Below are 15,918 nucleotides of genomic sequence, written 5' to 3' on the forward strand. Positions count from 1 at the left end.
CTGCTTTTGTTGCTGGGCTCGAGCGATCCCGATAAACGGGGAGAGCTGCCTCCATCCGCCTGCGTGCCGTGGTGCATCGGCTCCTGCTGAGCGTCGCTGCCTCTTGATTCACACCTCACCTCCAGGAGGTCTTCTTCAGGAGCAAGGTTTATTAATAAATAGATGTCAAGACCTCACTCCTTACTGGGGACCTGGGACCGGGCGGAAAGCGCGCACTTGATGGGGTGATGAAGTACACCGCGTGTCTCTACATATTATATATCGTATAAAGAACAGGCGTAAAAAGATGTTCAGCCGAGCTTTTTAAAGTGAAAGCCAGGCGTTGCAGCTGGGTGAAACGGCTGTGTCGGGCACGGGCGGAAGGGGGTTTGTTGTCTTTGCTCGCAGTTCACTCTTTGTACAGTGACTCACGGCTGCCTCTCGCCGAATTGCCTCCCCTTTTCCCATACCTGGCGTTTCCTGGTGCTGCACCGCTCCGACAGCCTTCAGCGGGGGGTCTCGCTCGCGGCTTTTTGGGATGAGGCTGGCAAAAACTCCTCCTGGTGGAACAATCCGTGCGGGTGTCCGCTTAGAAATGACTTTTCCCTCTGCGTTTTCTGGGGATTAGTCAGAGAAGGCAAGCTCGTCTCTGCAGGGAGAACGGGCAGCACAGAGGAAACGTAAATGGGGCCGAACGCTGAATTTGTTAAGCTGAGGGTTGCCCCTGTCTCTTACTCTCCAGCTGTGATACGCAGGGCAGATAAGTTGAGGGTGCGAAACTCCGAAGCCGGGCGGGTGTTCAGCCTTCCTGAGCCCTGCGGGGAGAGGCTGTTCCAAAGGAGGTGATATAACTACCGCTCCTGGACTGGGAAGTGAAAGCCAAGGGTAAAATTGAAGAGAAAAATGCTCTTTTGTAGCATGACAGCGAGAAATCTTTGAATACTGTGTGCGCTGCTTATTGCTCAGAGAAGAAGGGGAGGAAATGTGAAGCTTTCGGCTCACGCTCTTCATCACGGGGGTATTGGAAGAAACGTGTGACAACCCACGTGTAACTTCCACGAGTGAAAATATATTTCGTGTTTATTATGGTTTTGACTGACTTGTTTGCCGTAGGCTGAAAATGCTAACTTTTTTTTGGCCTAAAAGGTCAAAGAACTCTGATTTCTACTGATTCTTGTGGATCCTTTTCCAGGTCTGTGCAGAGCTTTCCTCAGCTTTGACTACAAAAGCATGAATTTCACCCGGTTTGCTAACTCGATTTTTTTTTTTACTCGAAATATGAGTGATCTTTGGTGTGGCTTCTTTCTCTCTTTTCTGCACCTGTCTCACTTCCTAGGTGTGGGACGTCTCGTAATTTCAAAACCGTAGCTGTTACGGCCCAGTTTCTTTATGTTTTAAGGGTGTGCAGAACCACCTAGGGCTGAAGCAGGCTTTTCTCAGCAGCAAAATGCAGAAATGATCGAGAGCTCCACCCTTCAAGCGATCGGGGTTTACAGTTCATCCTGTCAACCACAGCTGATAAGAGAAGCAAGTGCACTTTGTAAGGAGCCTGCAAAACAACCCCTCTTTGTGAGGAGGCGCAAGAAACAGGCTGGGGCCGAGCATCTATAAAGAAAACACGTATTTCTTTAAATCTTAGTCATTAGGCCTTTGACACATACAAGGATATCTCTTGTTGGCTTGTTAACCTCTGTGGGAAGGCAAAAGAATATTGTGTGCCAGATTTGGACTGTCTGAGAGCCCTTTTTTCTGTGCTGGGCAAGGAGCTGGGCTCGCATGTTCGGCCTGTGCAAGGAATTGGGGAGAACGTAGATACGTTCTGCTTGAGGTTGGCACTTGCTCGTACGGAGGAAATCATTTGGGCCGCTTTGTGTATGCCCTTGCACAGTTCTCACCTGGGGGAAACTGCTTTGAACCCCCGTTCCCGGAGATGATGGGGTCCCTTCAATCCAGTGGGAGCAGAACCGGGGCCGTCAGCAGATGCTCACTTCTGCGGCATGTAAAGCCAGCGTGATCGATCCCTCCCTTCTGAGCACGTGATGCTCTTAGGAATGGCTAGCTTCAAAACCCCTGACGCTACTTATGCTAACCAAGCTTTTACTCAAACTTAAGGCCAAGCTTGAAATTCCTGAGCTTGGGTGCGGCTGCGCGTGGCAGCGCTGGCGACAAGGGCTCCTGGCCTTGTGCAGGGGAGGATGCTTATTTTTGTCCTCTCCTTCCCTGGGCACATCCTCAGAGCCGTCGATGCAGCCTGGGTCCTGCCATGCTGTGATTTTCTATTCTGTGCTGTGCTCTGGCTCCTTTTCAGCACACGGCAGTGGCTGAATGTCGCGGTTTGGGGACCCTTCGTGGGAGTCCCTTGATGACAGTATCGCTGCTCAGAGCTCTCTGTATCATCCGTAGAAAGGAAAAAGGCCCTTTTAGGACAGGCTGTGTCTCATCCTCCAGTAGGCGTTTTAAAATAGGTCAGGGAGTTGCACTCTAAAAATGCTGATGGCTCGTTGTACTCGTCGCCTGCTGTACCGCCGAGCGCTGCGGTGTATGAGGCAGGTAGCTCAGGGGAGCTTCTCTTACCCATCTCAATTTGGGGATGCACCAAATCCTCTGCTGAAAGCACCGGATTCTCACAGCTTTCCTGAGTCCCCTTCTTTTTAGCAATTGTTTGCTTGGGCTGGGCGAGGGGGAACAAAAAAAAAGCCACCTGATTAAGTGCGTTTCCAGGGGAATCTGATGAAACAGTGGAAGTATTGAGGTCTGGTTTACGTACCGATATACTTCTGGTAAATTGTTTGGGCTGTGGAAGAGCTGTTTAAACTGGCAGTCCATGTGCTCTGGCTTCCTGTCATATAACCAGCGATGGCCATTCTCTATCTCTTTCATCTTGTCTGAGACACAGGTTAAACAATAACTGTACTTCCATGGTTTCTTTCCATCTTGCCATCCGTGCTCTTTGGACCTGCTATAAAGCCAGTTTATTTCACCCTTACCACCAGTATTACTGCCTTAAAGTCACTTTTCTTCCTACATCTAGTCTAGCATCAGTGAAGTCGCGAAGTTGCAAATGACGTGTCCATTTATCATCTCAGGTTTAAAAAAAAAAAAAAAGAGAAAAAATTGCTGATGGGATAGAAGTAAAGTCCTATTTGGGGAAAAAAAGACCAATTCAGAAGATTGCCGAAGCAGTACACAGGTGTAGTTTCTGAAAAGGAAATAATTCCTCCTACAATAGTCCTTTGTGATCCCGATTAAAGTATAAGAGGCATGGCACGTGATAAGTTGTGCCTACCTTGAAGTATATGACACAGAGCTGCAAACATCTCCTTGATCTTGGCCTTTAGCTATGGGACTGCGAGGAAACCGAGTGGCAAATACACGTTGTGTACCAGTAGGGCATAAAGCCCTGCTCTGTGTTTTGTTCTCTTCTTTTTCCATAAAATTAGCTCATACATGTAATCTAAATGGATAATGGGGGAGGAAAATAATTACTATTTGTATTGGATGTGTTCTGGGGGCAGGAAGAGTCACCTGGGTTTACCCTAAAGCGTTGTCTCCTGCTCGTATGAGCTTGATGTATGTACTGTCCACAGTTTCCAGGTGATGTAAAGTCGTGGCATTGCATGACTTTATAGATGGCAGCTGTTGGAAGGAAAATCGAATACAAAAGGTTAAGACACAGTCTGGCCAACTGGCTTCTTAAGGAGTAACAGCACCGCTTTGGAGCTACTTTCTGCGAGTAGGGCTTTGAGCTGTCAGTTCTTGCAATGACTGTAAGTTTCACAAAAGTATTTTATGTGATGGCTCTTTTGATGGAGCACGTTCCTTAGGGCTTACATCCTATTCATGAAACAGGAGCTGGAGTGAGAAATATCTTTCACTTGAGCTGGTGTCTTACTGCAAATGTTCTTTCTCCTCCTTTACCTACAGAAAGCTTTGTATAACATGAAATACATTATTGTTTCTTTAGCATAAAGGGTTTCCAATATATTTTCTGCACTAGCACATTACATTCTCTGCTGATCTTAAGGTATGAGTCTCTTGGCCACTTAACTCAAACTCCTCGGAAAAGTGATTCCTTTTGTAAAAAATGGATTTATTTTCCCAGCTATCTGTAAGTGAACGTTCCTCGGTTTCACTCACAAGTTTAATTTAAAGGCTTTGTGCCAGGATGAATCTATCATTTGTCTTTAGTAGGTATTTCAAGAACGTCTTACTTCAGTCTTGCTTTGGAGAAGCTACGTCAGAGCTGAGTGTCAACTTGTGCCCATCTGTAAATCAGACTTGCTTGGGACGAAGGATAAACTGTTTTCCTCCACCAGCAAGCAGGGAAGAGTAGATAGATCCTTTGTCCCAGTAAATCCAGTCTGTGCTACTGAAGCTACTGGGTTTCTTTCAGCTCAAGGCCCTCTTCCTTTGCCGCATGTGTTTGGGGCCATTGCTGAGCTCTGTAACTCTCTCTGTTGAGGTAGAAAGAAAAAAAAAAATGAAGCCAGGCTTATAATGTATCCTTTGCTTATTCTAGTTCATTAAACTGCTCACCTGAGTCTGAACTCAGACATTTCTTCACAATAAAAGATAAATTTAACAGCTGCAAAGACCAGGGAGTACATAGCACAAAAAGGAATTAGCAGCAAATGGGCACATAAGAATTTGAAATGCAATATTTATTAGTTCATTAAAATTAATAAGACACTCAATTATAAAATATCCATTACATTTTGCAGTTCTGGAAATAGAACAATTTCCATGTCCTTATCCTTTCAGGAACACCTCACTCAAGGCGAATTTTAGCATCGTTTCCTTTGCTAACCACAGAATGTGTTAACTCTTGCTGTAGCCCAAGTTTGTCTGCGTTTTATTTAGTAAAACGTTGTTTTTAGTAGACCACTGTTTCCAATAAACTGGCAGACTTAGTCATAGTATGTACTGGCTAAAAGTTGTTTTAATTGAGAGTGGGTAATTCAGTATATCACTGAAATAATGACTCCGTAGTTAAGGTCAAAAGGCAGCTATTCAAACACTGATCAAGTTTTAGAAAATCAGACAAATCTATTTGAAAACAAAGCACATCGAGGGAAACTTAAGCTCAGGAACTCAAGAAACAAGTTTGGGAAAGGGAATGTTAGTTCATAAAAAGGAAGCGTGTCACATTTTTGTTTGTTATTCAGAGATATGTTATATATCCGTTATAACACAGAAATGTAGTTTTCACGCTACAGATTTGTTGCTCTTGTGGAAGTTTAAATGACTTTAGGCTTAATTCCCAACGTGAATCTCTGTTTTTGTTTTTACTACATGTCGTACTTTGTTCAAATAATCTCTCTAATAAAGGATTTCCTGGAGATGGTTTGAAGCACTTGACTCTTGGCACTTTTTGCTGAAATGAGAAATTGCGGTAGGAATACTGGGTTTCTGTGCAGGAGTGGGGTGGAGGAAGATGAAGACACGAAACGAAGACCCTGGAGTGATTGTTTAGTACAGATTCTCTGAGGGCTGTACTGAACGGCGCTTTTAATGGATGTGGTCACCGCTAATTTTTTTTTCCCCACAAATGTTTGATTCGATTGTATTGCTGGACTGCCCAGGAGAGCTAACTTTCCTGCTGAAACCACAGAATGCTAACCACAACTTAGAGCTCACATCCCCGTTCGGCCTTGCTGTTGTGCTTGTCTTCGGTCCCGCTTGGGAATAAGACGCGGGTTCAATTTCAGCCTTGCTTCTGTGGCATTGCAACAGATGATAATGGGAAAGCTCTGGGAGCTGAGCTAAGAGGGGCAGCCTGGAAATGGATGGTGATCGTGCTCCATAACCCTTCATTTAAAGCATCCGCTTTCCGATAATCAAACTGCTGAGGTTCTTTGGTAAAATGCATGCATGTTGTGGGGGTGTGTTAAGGTGTTTGGTCTTTCTGGTAAGCTCCAAGCTTCTGGGGATGAGAAAGCTATGCAAAAATCTGTGTCACACAAAGGAGACTTCTCCCACTCCTATCCGTAGATAAAAATGTCAGAAATTGAGCCAAATGTTCCTTGAAGACTTAAATAATGAGATTGAAGCATGGCTGAGCCTCCAGTTCCTAATTTTGGGTGGGAAAGTGAGGGTGTCTAATGCATCTTAACTTTAGTTTAGTATAGATTAGTCCTGCACAATCACCAAAATCTTCCCTGGGTAGCCTTACAGAAAGCCAGAGAGGTTGTGAAGGGATGAAGGAAGGGAGGAACTGCAGCACCAAGTGACAGCAATTGTGTCACAGTTATACTGATCTATTAAAAAAAAATCTTTTATAATTTCTGGCTCATCGAATTTCTCATCGTTGCATCAGCCTACATGTCTTGGTAATAAGGTGACAGGTAAAAATTGCAGTCTCTTACCTTACAAATTCTTCTCCTATGCGATTTTTGACTCTCTCGATAGCAGAGATAATAATTAAAAAGGCTGTACGAAACTCACAAGAAGCAGCAGAAGTCTCCTCCACTATTAAACCAGTGCCAAAAAGAATGAAAGAATGGGAACAGAACTACTTTTCCTGTCTGGCTTTAATCCCTAGCTCCCTTGCTCATGTTCATGCTGTCTGAACAAGATTTTGAAGACATTCGTATGAGCAAAATTAAGCTGATGCTGTATCTTGGTGAAGCTGTAGCCTGGCAGTGTTGGACTGCTGTCTCTCCTTTCATATCTGGGAGCACTGGCAATCCTATTAAATGTAACTCGGTGTGTATGTGGGAACTAACTTTCCCATTCCTTCTGTATGTTTTTTTTTTTCCACCCTCTGTTTCCATTCCTTAATGATATCTCTTAAAGCCTGTCTTTTTTTTTTCCTTCTCCCTTCCTACAGTAACCTTGTTCGTCTCCTGTCGATCTTTGCTTTCCCTGGCCGCCGTCGAGACTGATGAGGAATGGAGTCCTAAAACATCTGCGATCGTGAAGATGCCGGGCACACGCAGATGAGCAGTAGGGAGGTAGTGTGTTTTGTCTTCCACCCCAGTAAGAAGCAGCTGCTTCAGGGCTTGGGAGGGGGATAAAGGTTGGATAGGGGGAAGAAACCTTAGGCTCGTTGAGTTCCTCTATCAGGAAGGCAATTTTGCTGATGGGGTACCTGGAAATCTCTAAATGTGGGGATTTCATTTGGAAGGGCTGAGGAGGTGAGGGTAGGGCTGGGAATGGCTTTCTTTTTCAAGAAAAAAAAAAGGCAGAAAAGCTCGGATTCCTCCAAGGCTTTTCTGGAAGCCAGCAAGAAGAACACAGCCGTTATATTCTTCTGTGTAGGCTGCCTTTAAAGGGAGGCAGACGGTCATAGGCAGCATTTGAATTCTAGGTTCAATAAAGGCACTTCCTCCAGTTAGACAAAGCAAAACAGTGTCAGTTTTTAGCATTAAACAGTATCTAAATGCTTCAGTGACTTGTCATCAAGTGACTCACTGCACTGTCATAGTAGGACTTCTGGCTTTCACATGGAAGTGGTACTTGCTGAAACAGCATCCTGCCAGCTCGCGGTAACAGTCTCCCCTCCCAAAACTTGTTTCTGATTTACTCATCATGAAGAGGGGTTTTGGAGGGCCAGGGCAGGAGAAAAAAAGGCAAGTATAGGTTTAAAGATCAGATATCTCATTACCTCTTTTCGTTGACTTTCAAGTGCCAGCTTTTTCATTTGGTCTGTGTTTGTGTCTCTGAAATGTGTCCACGAGTTGCAAAAGAAAAACATTCAGAAATGATGAGCTGGCCTTATTTGTAAGAGTTCAGTCATTTTCTTGGTCCAACCAAAAATATCTTTTCTTGTGTGCTATGACCACTTTTAAAGTTATTGTCTGTTTAAAAAAATGCTAATGTTGAAATGATCTCAGCTTGAGTTTTCTTCATCTCCTGCAGCTGATTATGGGATTGCAAGGATCATGATTTCTTTTTTCTTTAAATAAAAACATCAGATTTATTTTAGATGCCCCTTGCTTTTTTAGGAACCAGTCCTTTTGTAACACTAGGTACATCCTGCAAGAGCCCTTCCTGCCATCTGATCCAATACTTATTCATCCTGGGACTTGGTCCAAATGCCACCAACAGTGCTCGTGAGAGCTGTTTTTTGTTGTTGTTATTTTTTTTGTCACTTCAGAAAAATGTGGTCACATGCCGACATATGGCATAAATGCATCAGTATGCGGTTCGGGAGATAGTAGTGATAGAGATTAAAACAATCTTATCCAAGCGGCAAGTGGCTTTATGCTCTTAACGTCATACTTCTGTCATCAAGCTTCATGTTTAATATTACAGTGAATGTCTTGAGTATCTGCTGATGTTCAGTTGCTCTCTGAATCCCACGCTGTTATTTTGGCTCAGTATCCAGGAGCAGTGACTTCAGCAAGGTGATCTCATCCTGCTTGCGGTGTAGCTGTGTTTGGTTTTGAAGACTTGAGATCATAAAATCTGTTCCACCTGTACCTCATGTACAGGCATAGGTAAATCCCCTGACATGTGTGATTTCTGGTCTGTCTTCTTCTTTTCCTGAGAATTCATGCACTTTGCTGGTGGGGCTCTTATTAATGTTTTTCTTTTCACTGGGATATCAATGGGGTGAGCAGTAGAAGGCTTCTACAGCTTAACTTGTGTCAGCTTCTGCATAAAAACTGTGTGGCCTCTCTGTAAGAGCTGTGATCCTAAATTTTCTAATGAACTAACCCTACAAATTCAGAAGGAAATAATCTGTGGTTGACTTTGCATTCTTCATGATTAACAGATTAGAAACTTGTGTCTGCTTTTTTTTCTTTTTTCCAGAAACCAACCCTCCCCTCCTCCCCATCTCATCACAAAGCTATAAAGGGAGGATGTGGCTGTTGGCAGCCGTTTTCCTTTTGATGTGGTCAACTAAAAATGAATATTAGAAGCATAACTCTGAATCTGCATTTTCTTGGAGACTGAGGGCACGATGAAAGGACAGGACAGTTCCCTCTCCACCTGCTGGGAGCGTGCTCTTTGCTTGAGTTTTTGTGGGGGGCTGTGATCTGGGGGTGAAGCTTGACACGGCTGAGCTCATTTAGGCCATCCAAAGGCAAGGGTGCTTTTCCCTTTCAGCACTTGGATGTGAGCTGACCTGGCAGAAACTTAACAGCAACATGAGTGAATCAGAGAATGGTTTGGGTTGGAAGGGACCTTGAAGCTCATCTCATTCCACCCCTGCCATGGTCAGGGACATGTCCCCCCAGCCCAGGCTGCCCCCAGCCCCACCCAGCCCGGCCTTGGGCACTGCCAGGGCTGGGGCACCCCCAGCTCCTCTGGGCAGCCTGGGCCAGGGCCTCAGCGCCCTCAGAGGGAAGAACTTCTTCCCAACGCCTCCCCGAAGCCTCCCCCCTGCCAGGCTCCAGCCGGTGCCCCTCGTCCTGTCCCCCCAGCCCTGACAAAGAGTCCCTCCCCAGCTTCCCTGCCCCCCCTGCAGGCCCTGGCAGGCCGCTGGCAGCTCTCCCCGGGGCCTTCTCTTCCCCAGGCCCAACACCCTGCATGTGGCTGTAGTGTAGTACTGAAGATCCTGGAGCTGTCTGTGGGTTTGAAACCTTGATATAAGGGCTGTAAGACATGAAGCTAGATCTGGTGGCTTCTCAGGACTAGTTCACAAGTAACTGCCTTTTTAATCTTGAAAGAGCTCTCTTCTTTGAGGCACCTGCTGTGTGTAGCTTTTTATTTTTGTTATTTTGTTCTTAACTTCCTCTACCGCGGAGGTCTCTGAACCTGTACCACCTGCCCATCCAACTCCTGCTGGTCTTGCTTATGCTCAGTAGCTGAAAGTCCTTGGTACAAAATGGATTTTGACTTTCTGACTGCTTTTCTGTCTTTAATAAATACATTTGGGCGAAGGAGCTTGACAGAAAATCACAACTGGAACATAATATTTCTGCCCGCTCCCCTTCCGCTGTTCTCTTCTGTTTTGATCCTTCTTAGATTCGTGGAAGCACAATGCTTGTAATCCCTGAATCCCTGCCATTTGGGTTGGAAGGGACCTTCAGGATCATCTACTTCCACCCCCCTGCCATGGGCAGGGACACCTTCCACTAGATCAGGTTGCTGAAAGCCAGCGAAGCAAGGACTTCCAGGCTTTGACTAGGGAATGCTTTCAAAATGCACGTGTTGGTGTAGCAGAGAATTTTTGGGGTTTCCTATCGTTTGCCTGCATAGTATCTCGTGAGCATTATATGCTTTCTAGTAATCAGGTGATTCAAAAATGAAAGGATGCTTTCCACAACAAGTTATAAGCTTTCATCTGGGACCAAACATCTTGTTGGTGTCCTGCTGAAACATTGATTTTAATCCAAGACAGAATTAAGTTGCTAATACTGCTGCCAGTCTAACTGACATTATTAAATAATCCTGATGGTGTCCTGTGCGCCTTCCACCTTGCAGTCCTTTGGTTCATAACTGAAGTGGCGTAGTGCAGGAGTCATCTCTTCTACAAATGATTTTGGCTTGTTCACTGAGGTGCTGGCATTCTCTGTCACCTTCCACCTCAAAGCTGTCCATAAAGCCTCCCAGGGAGAATAAAACAACTATGATGGAGGGGTAAAGTGCTTTCTTCTGTAGTGCAGGTGTGAAGGGCAACACAGAAGCAGCAGGCACAAGGGTGAACAGGAAAACACAAATCTGAATAGCCTGAAATACGTACAGAGACTGGCAATATTTGCGCCGTAGCCAGGATGAAACCAAGGTGAAAAATTTTCAGGAACTTTGCAGCAGGCGTTTGGTAAGATCTGCTGAACGTGAAGGAACAACAACGAAAAAAATCTGGTCATTTTTTTCGGTAACCTGGGGACATAACTCTGTTAGTAGCACGTGGGTTTCAGTGGGAACATTCAGGGACTGTCTTAGCAGCACTTTGAGTGCCTAACCTTGAGAACAAAAGTGGAGTGTTTCATGTGGTTACATACTAAAAGATGTGGGTAGGCATCTAGTGGGAATCCAGAAAGCGCGTGGGTGCTTGATTCCCTCGGAAGCTGCTGGGATTTGGCACATAAGCTGGTAAAGTATTTTTAAAAACTCTTAAATATCTTTCTGAAAATTGGGTCTGATGTTGTTACTCGGTGTGAGGGGTGAGGAGATTTTTTTTTTCCTGAAGTAATTGCCATCTTTGATCCTTTTTAATTTTTAGTAGGATGAAATTAAGGAAAAGCAACAGGAATGACTGTGTGGCTAGCGAGATTGACTCAAAAGGAAGGTAAAAAACTATATACGTGTAGTTTTATAAATTGAGGAGGGCAGGACTGTTTATGGGCTTCTGAAAGGTACATGAGGCAAGGAATGGAGGGTGTGGAAGAAGGAAACTCTTCTGGTCTCTGCTCTGTGCAGGCAGGTAGCTCTGCGTGGCCTCATCTGAAAGGACTTCACTGACCTTGTGTTGGTGCTTGGGGTGTCTCAGGGACGTGCTAGTGACAAACAGAACTGCTTTAGTACTTCAGGCAGGGTAAAACATGTAAAGCTGCAGTTGTTGGCACCCCTGACTGCATGACATCTGTCAGTGTCCTCACTGCAGCTTGCACAAAAGTTGTTTTCCATGACAGCCAGCCTCTCTGACGAGGAGGAGCTCAGACAGGAGCCACCCGTGCCTTAGTCCTCACTTGCTCCTGTCCCAGACTTGCATTGTCAGTGCTTGGATCTGCACCCTGTGTCGAAGGAGAGCTGGCTGCCATGGTGACCCACGTTAATCTCGACGATCTCTTTGTGGTATCTGAAACCTCCTGCAAGGGCCCGCCAGGAAGGAATGGGCAGGGTGGCAGCCGTGCCAGGGCACAGGGTGGTGTGAGGGGTGCGCAGGCCCGGCGGGTAGTCCTAACAGCCTGCCTTGGGACTGCTCCCCAGAGACGTTAAGGGCTTGCTTTTTATATCCGTTAGGATATAGAAATTGTATTATCCATTGCGGTGTAATCCGTTAGGGGGTGCACTTGGGGGGTGCATGGTGAGAAAGGTGTAAAAAGGTCTCTTGGGGTTGATATGGCCCTGGCAGAGGATTGCTTGTATCAGTGTTAAATGCTGAAGCTAGGGATGTTCCTACACCAAACATGCCATTTATAGCTGGTAGGTCAGAAATATGAAAGAAAATTAAACCAAGTAGCTAAGTTAGATGTTAATAAGTCACCAGGGCTGAGTGGCATTCAACCAGAGTCCTGAGGAACTTGAATGTGAAACTGCAGGGCTGCTGCCCAAGCTGTATCGTTTATCACTGCAGACCGCCACTGTGCCAGAGGACTGGGTTTTTGCCAGTGTAATTCCCATCTATAAAAAGGACTCTGGAGGGGATCCTGGGAACTGCACACTGAAGAGTCATACTACCACTTTTTAGGAATGGGAAAGTCAGAAATAAGGAACAGGGGGATAAATGTTTGCTGCTGGGAAAGAGTCAGTGTGGCTTCCGAAAACGAAAATCCTGCTGCGCTACCCCCATGAAGTTCCGTGGAAAGAAAGGGGTTAAAGTGGATGCAGTATATTTGGATTTTCAGAAGACTTTTGTCACGATGTGAAGCTGCTACAAGGTTTGAGGAAAGGTTGCCTTAGTGTTTGAAAGCCACATGAGTAATAGGAAGTAAAATACTGGGTATAATTTTGCTTTTCAGGATGGAAAGGGAAACGTCACCATGCAGCAGCAACCAAAAAAGCTACTGTATTCATCAGGGACGGGATGAATGGTGTAATTTTGCTATGGTATAAGCGCTTGGTGCACCCACATCTCATGTCTGGTGTGCAGTTCTGGTCTGTACATCTGAAGAAGGGTACAACGGAGTAACAGAAAAGCAGCTGAAAGGGTCGAAGAGATGGGCCGCGTTCCAAGGAGAGGCGAAAAAAGCTGGAATTCATCTGTCAGTGAGGAGGAGGAGGAACCTGGGTGAGGTTTAAAGGATAAAGTCAGCACACAGACCTGAGTGTGAAACTTGTCCATCAGATCCCATGCAGTTACAACCAGGGGAAATTTTGATAAAACAAGAAGGGGGTAGATTTGAAAACAGACGGAAGAGTGTACCAGTGCTGTGGAGAAGAATTAGTGCAACACGGCCTCGAAATAGGTGGAATTTGGTCACAGGCCTTGCAGCTCTTACCTGTGCAAGGCAAATCCCACCTGCATTGCCTTTGCAAGAGTCTGTGTGACCTTCCTTTCCCCAGAGCTCTCTTCTGCAGCTTTTTGGAGGAAGCGATTATCCAGGTGGCTGGCAAGCGTTCGACACTCCGTTGTGTGCGCGCTGAGTTTTTTTTTAATTATAAGCGACTTATCCCTCATAGAAGTGTTTTTTTTTTTTTTTTTTTAATGCTGCCTTCAGCAGGGTGTGCGTATGAACTCTATTTTAATTAAGGGCGAGGAATCTGCTTTACATAACTCTATCCCAGATTCTCATGAGAGAGTGAAAACAGCCCCGAGGGACTGATGAAGAGGCCAGCAGAATCGGTTGCCTCACAGATGGGAGGCCTGATTCTCATTTCTCAGGTCCTCTCTAGCTGTGGGACTCACCCCGGGCTGGCTGACAGCCAGGGAGGTTGAACTGCAGCTTGATTTATTTATTTATTTTTATTTTTTTGGGTGCTGATTTGTGGTTCTGGGTAGCTTCAGGTGTGGTGGGGGCGTAGCTCTGCCGGAGGTTGTCGTCCCCGTAGTGGGGATGGCCAAATGGGACATGAATTGACCTTTTAAGTCCTTTCAGCCATGGTGTGATGCCAGCTCAAAGAACTTCTGCCACCGTGCCCAGTGTATTATATTGCAACGCTCAGTCTGTCTATCTCCTGCAGCTCCTGGGGTGCGAGCAGCCACTGCAGCTAAACCCACCTGTGGTCACAGGTCACAGTCCTGCCTTTGGGACAGATGCTTCCATCCGTGCTGGTCACTGTGACTCGGGGCAGAGGTGCCCGTTGTGATAAAACATCGTCTGCAGCAGCCAGTTGGGTCGCTTTGGATTTAACAACAATGTTGGTGTTAGTGGGATTGGGTCAAGGTAGTTCTCTGAATCCCTGAAAATGGAAAATAAATCGTACTGAAAGTCACAAATGAACCTTTTAGAAGTGGTTGTGTATTTCATACTTATTTTAAAATGCTGTAACTAAATCTTGATTTCAGGTGTAAAGCCATAAAAGGACAGGGAGCAGATGAGTAAAATATTTCTCTGCCATTAAGAAGGGAAAATCCAGGGTGTTTGCATGGTCTTTTATTTGTTTTCTCTCTTAAGAAGAAGTGATAAGAGTAGCGAAACTCGATTGTTGCAGTACTGGAAGCAAGGCATGTAAATTAAAGAGGATCTCTTTCACTCTGCACAAAGGGAAATATGAAAAAACAAACCACAAGCTCTGTAAAGATGCTAATGAGTCTTATGAGTCAAACTTGGCATGTCATGAACATCTACTTTTCTTTGTGGAGGCTGAAGCGAGCATCTCTTTTGGAAAGGTAAACCGGGAGGTCGCTTTGCTACATTGCTATCAAAATTTCAGTGTGATGTTGAAGAAGTTAAGCCATTGATGGACAGCAAGGTTGTGACCTTGTGGTGTCCTGCTGAACCTGGTGGCGGCTGGCAATTATTTTTTGGAAGCAAAAATCCTGGGGAGCTTTGCCGTGTCTCTTCATTGCATCCAGTGATACAAAGGGCAGATACCTTTCATTTTTGCTGTGATAATCCAAAGTAAAATACTGATGGCATTGAGATCTCCAAAGGATTTATGTTGCTTTTGTTATACCTCTATTTTCTGCCAAGGGAGGCATCTCTAGACAGTGTATAGAAAGTTGGGGTCCTCTTGTCCCAGATAAGTTGAGTTCCTCTTGTCCTCATCTTATACGGACCAAAGGAGGGTTTTAGTGTTCAACTCTGTTGAACAGTGTTTAGGGCTTAAAAACAGTGGAAAGTAACTGGAGATGCTGGGGCACTGCAGTTGCACTCAAGTGATGGGAGTCTTCCATCAGCCTCCCGTGAAAGGAGGACACAATTTGGAGGAGCAAATTGAAATGAAGAGACATTTCTTCTCAGCAAGAGCGGTCAGGCATTGGGACGGGTTGCCCGGGGAGGTGGTGGGGTCACCGTCCCTGGGGGTGTTCAAGGCAAGGTTGGACGTGGTGCTTAGGGACATGGTTTGGTGGGTGACACTGGTGGTAGGGGGATGGTGGGACCAGATGATCTTGGAGGGCTTTTCAACCTTAACGGTTCTATGATTCTGTGATTTTATGAGCAGATCAGCAAGCAGGTGGGGCAAAGACAAGCCAGTTGGAATAGATGTTCGTCAGCTGTCCAGCAGCGCAGAGAAATGTGAGCGAGCGGACAGAAAGGAATCCGGCAGTTGTGTCACAGCTCGGAGGCGCTTTGTGGTGCAGGGTAGGCCTCACCAAGTGCTTCACGTGGAGGGTAACAGAGATGCAGCCTGGTGTCAGGTCCAAATCTCTGCTTAATGCCACTTGTACGCGATAGGGAACAGGAGCAAGCGTGGTAAGGGTTTAATAGTTTGAAGGAGAACATTCCTGTGAGCTTCATTCAAGAGGAGAGGAGAAAGCTAGTGCGGTGTGATGCAGCGTGCCGTGACTCAGATGTGCTGGGGGGAGAGCACAGGTGGCAGGCACTGCCTTTCTCCCTGATCAGGGGGATTGCACAGGAGATGGGTGCTGACAGCAGAGCGCTGCTGGCTCCTTCTCCGCTCTCCGAGCTGTTTCCATTCTGGGTGCAGGACCAGACCGAGCAGCTTCTGCCTGGCAGCCTGCCCCACCGCGCAGCTCCTCGCCTCGCTCTGCCGGCGCTTTCAAAATTAGCAGAGGCGCAGAGGGTGGAAATGCAAACCCCAGAACCAGAGCAGGGCAGGAATCGGGAAACTTGGACTGTGTTCCTCCTCTGCTGTGAACTTGTGGGGCCTTTCTCGACTCACTTTCTCGGTTTATATGTGGGTAGCGGAGCTGTTGTTTCCTTTCAGGTATTCTGCGTTGCCCTACAGGTGTATTTTTCCCTTGGAGGAACACAGCAG

The 15,918-nt window shown here is 45.9% G+C and overlaps 1 protein-coding gene across 25 annotated transcripts in view; it reads left to right on the forward strand.

The window, feature by feature from the left end:
* The window catches only part of PAK1 (p21 (RAC1) activated kinase 1), an 805,686-nt gene that overhangs the window by 861 nt on the left and 788,907 nt on the right, over positions 1-15,918 (forward strand). For 19 of the 25 annotated variants that reach the window (XM_083821751.1, XM_083821757.1, XM_083821750.1 and 16 more), the window contains one exon: positions 6,809-6,932. The exons of the other annotated variants lie outside the window; for them this stretch is intronic. The gene's annotated coding sequence lies outside the window, so the exon portion shown is untranslated. Of the gene's footprint in view, positions 1-6,808; positions 6,933-15,918 lie in introns of those variants that run through there. 25 annotated transcript variants of the gene reach the window in all.

Source organism: Anser anser (assembly GCF_964211835.1).
Source record: "Anser anser genome assembly, chromosome: 1".
Classification (NCBI taxonomy): Eukaryota; Metazoa; Chordata; class Aves; order Anseriformes; family Anatidae; genus Anser; species Anser anser.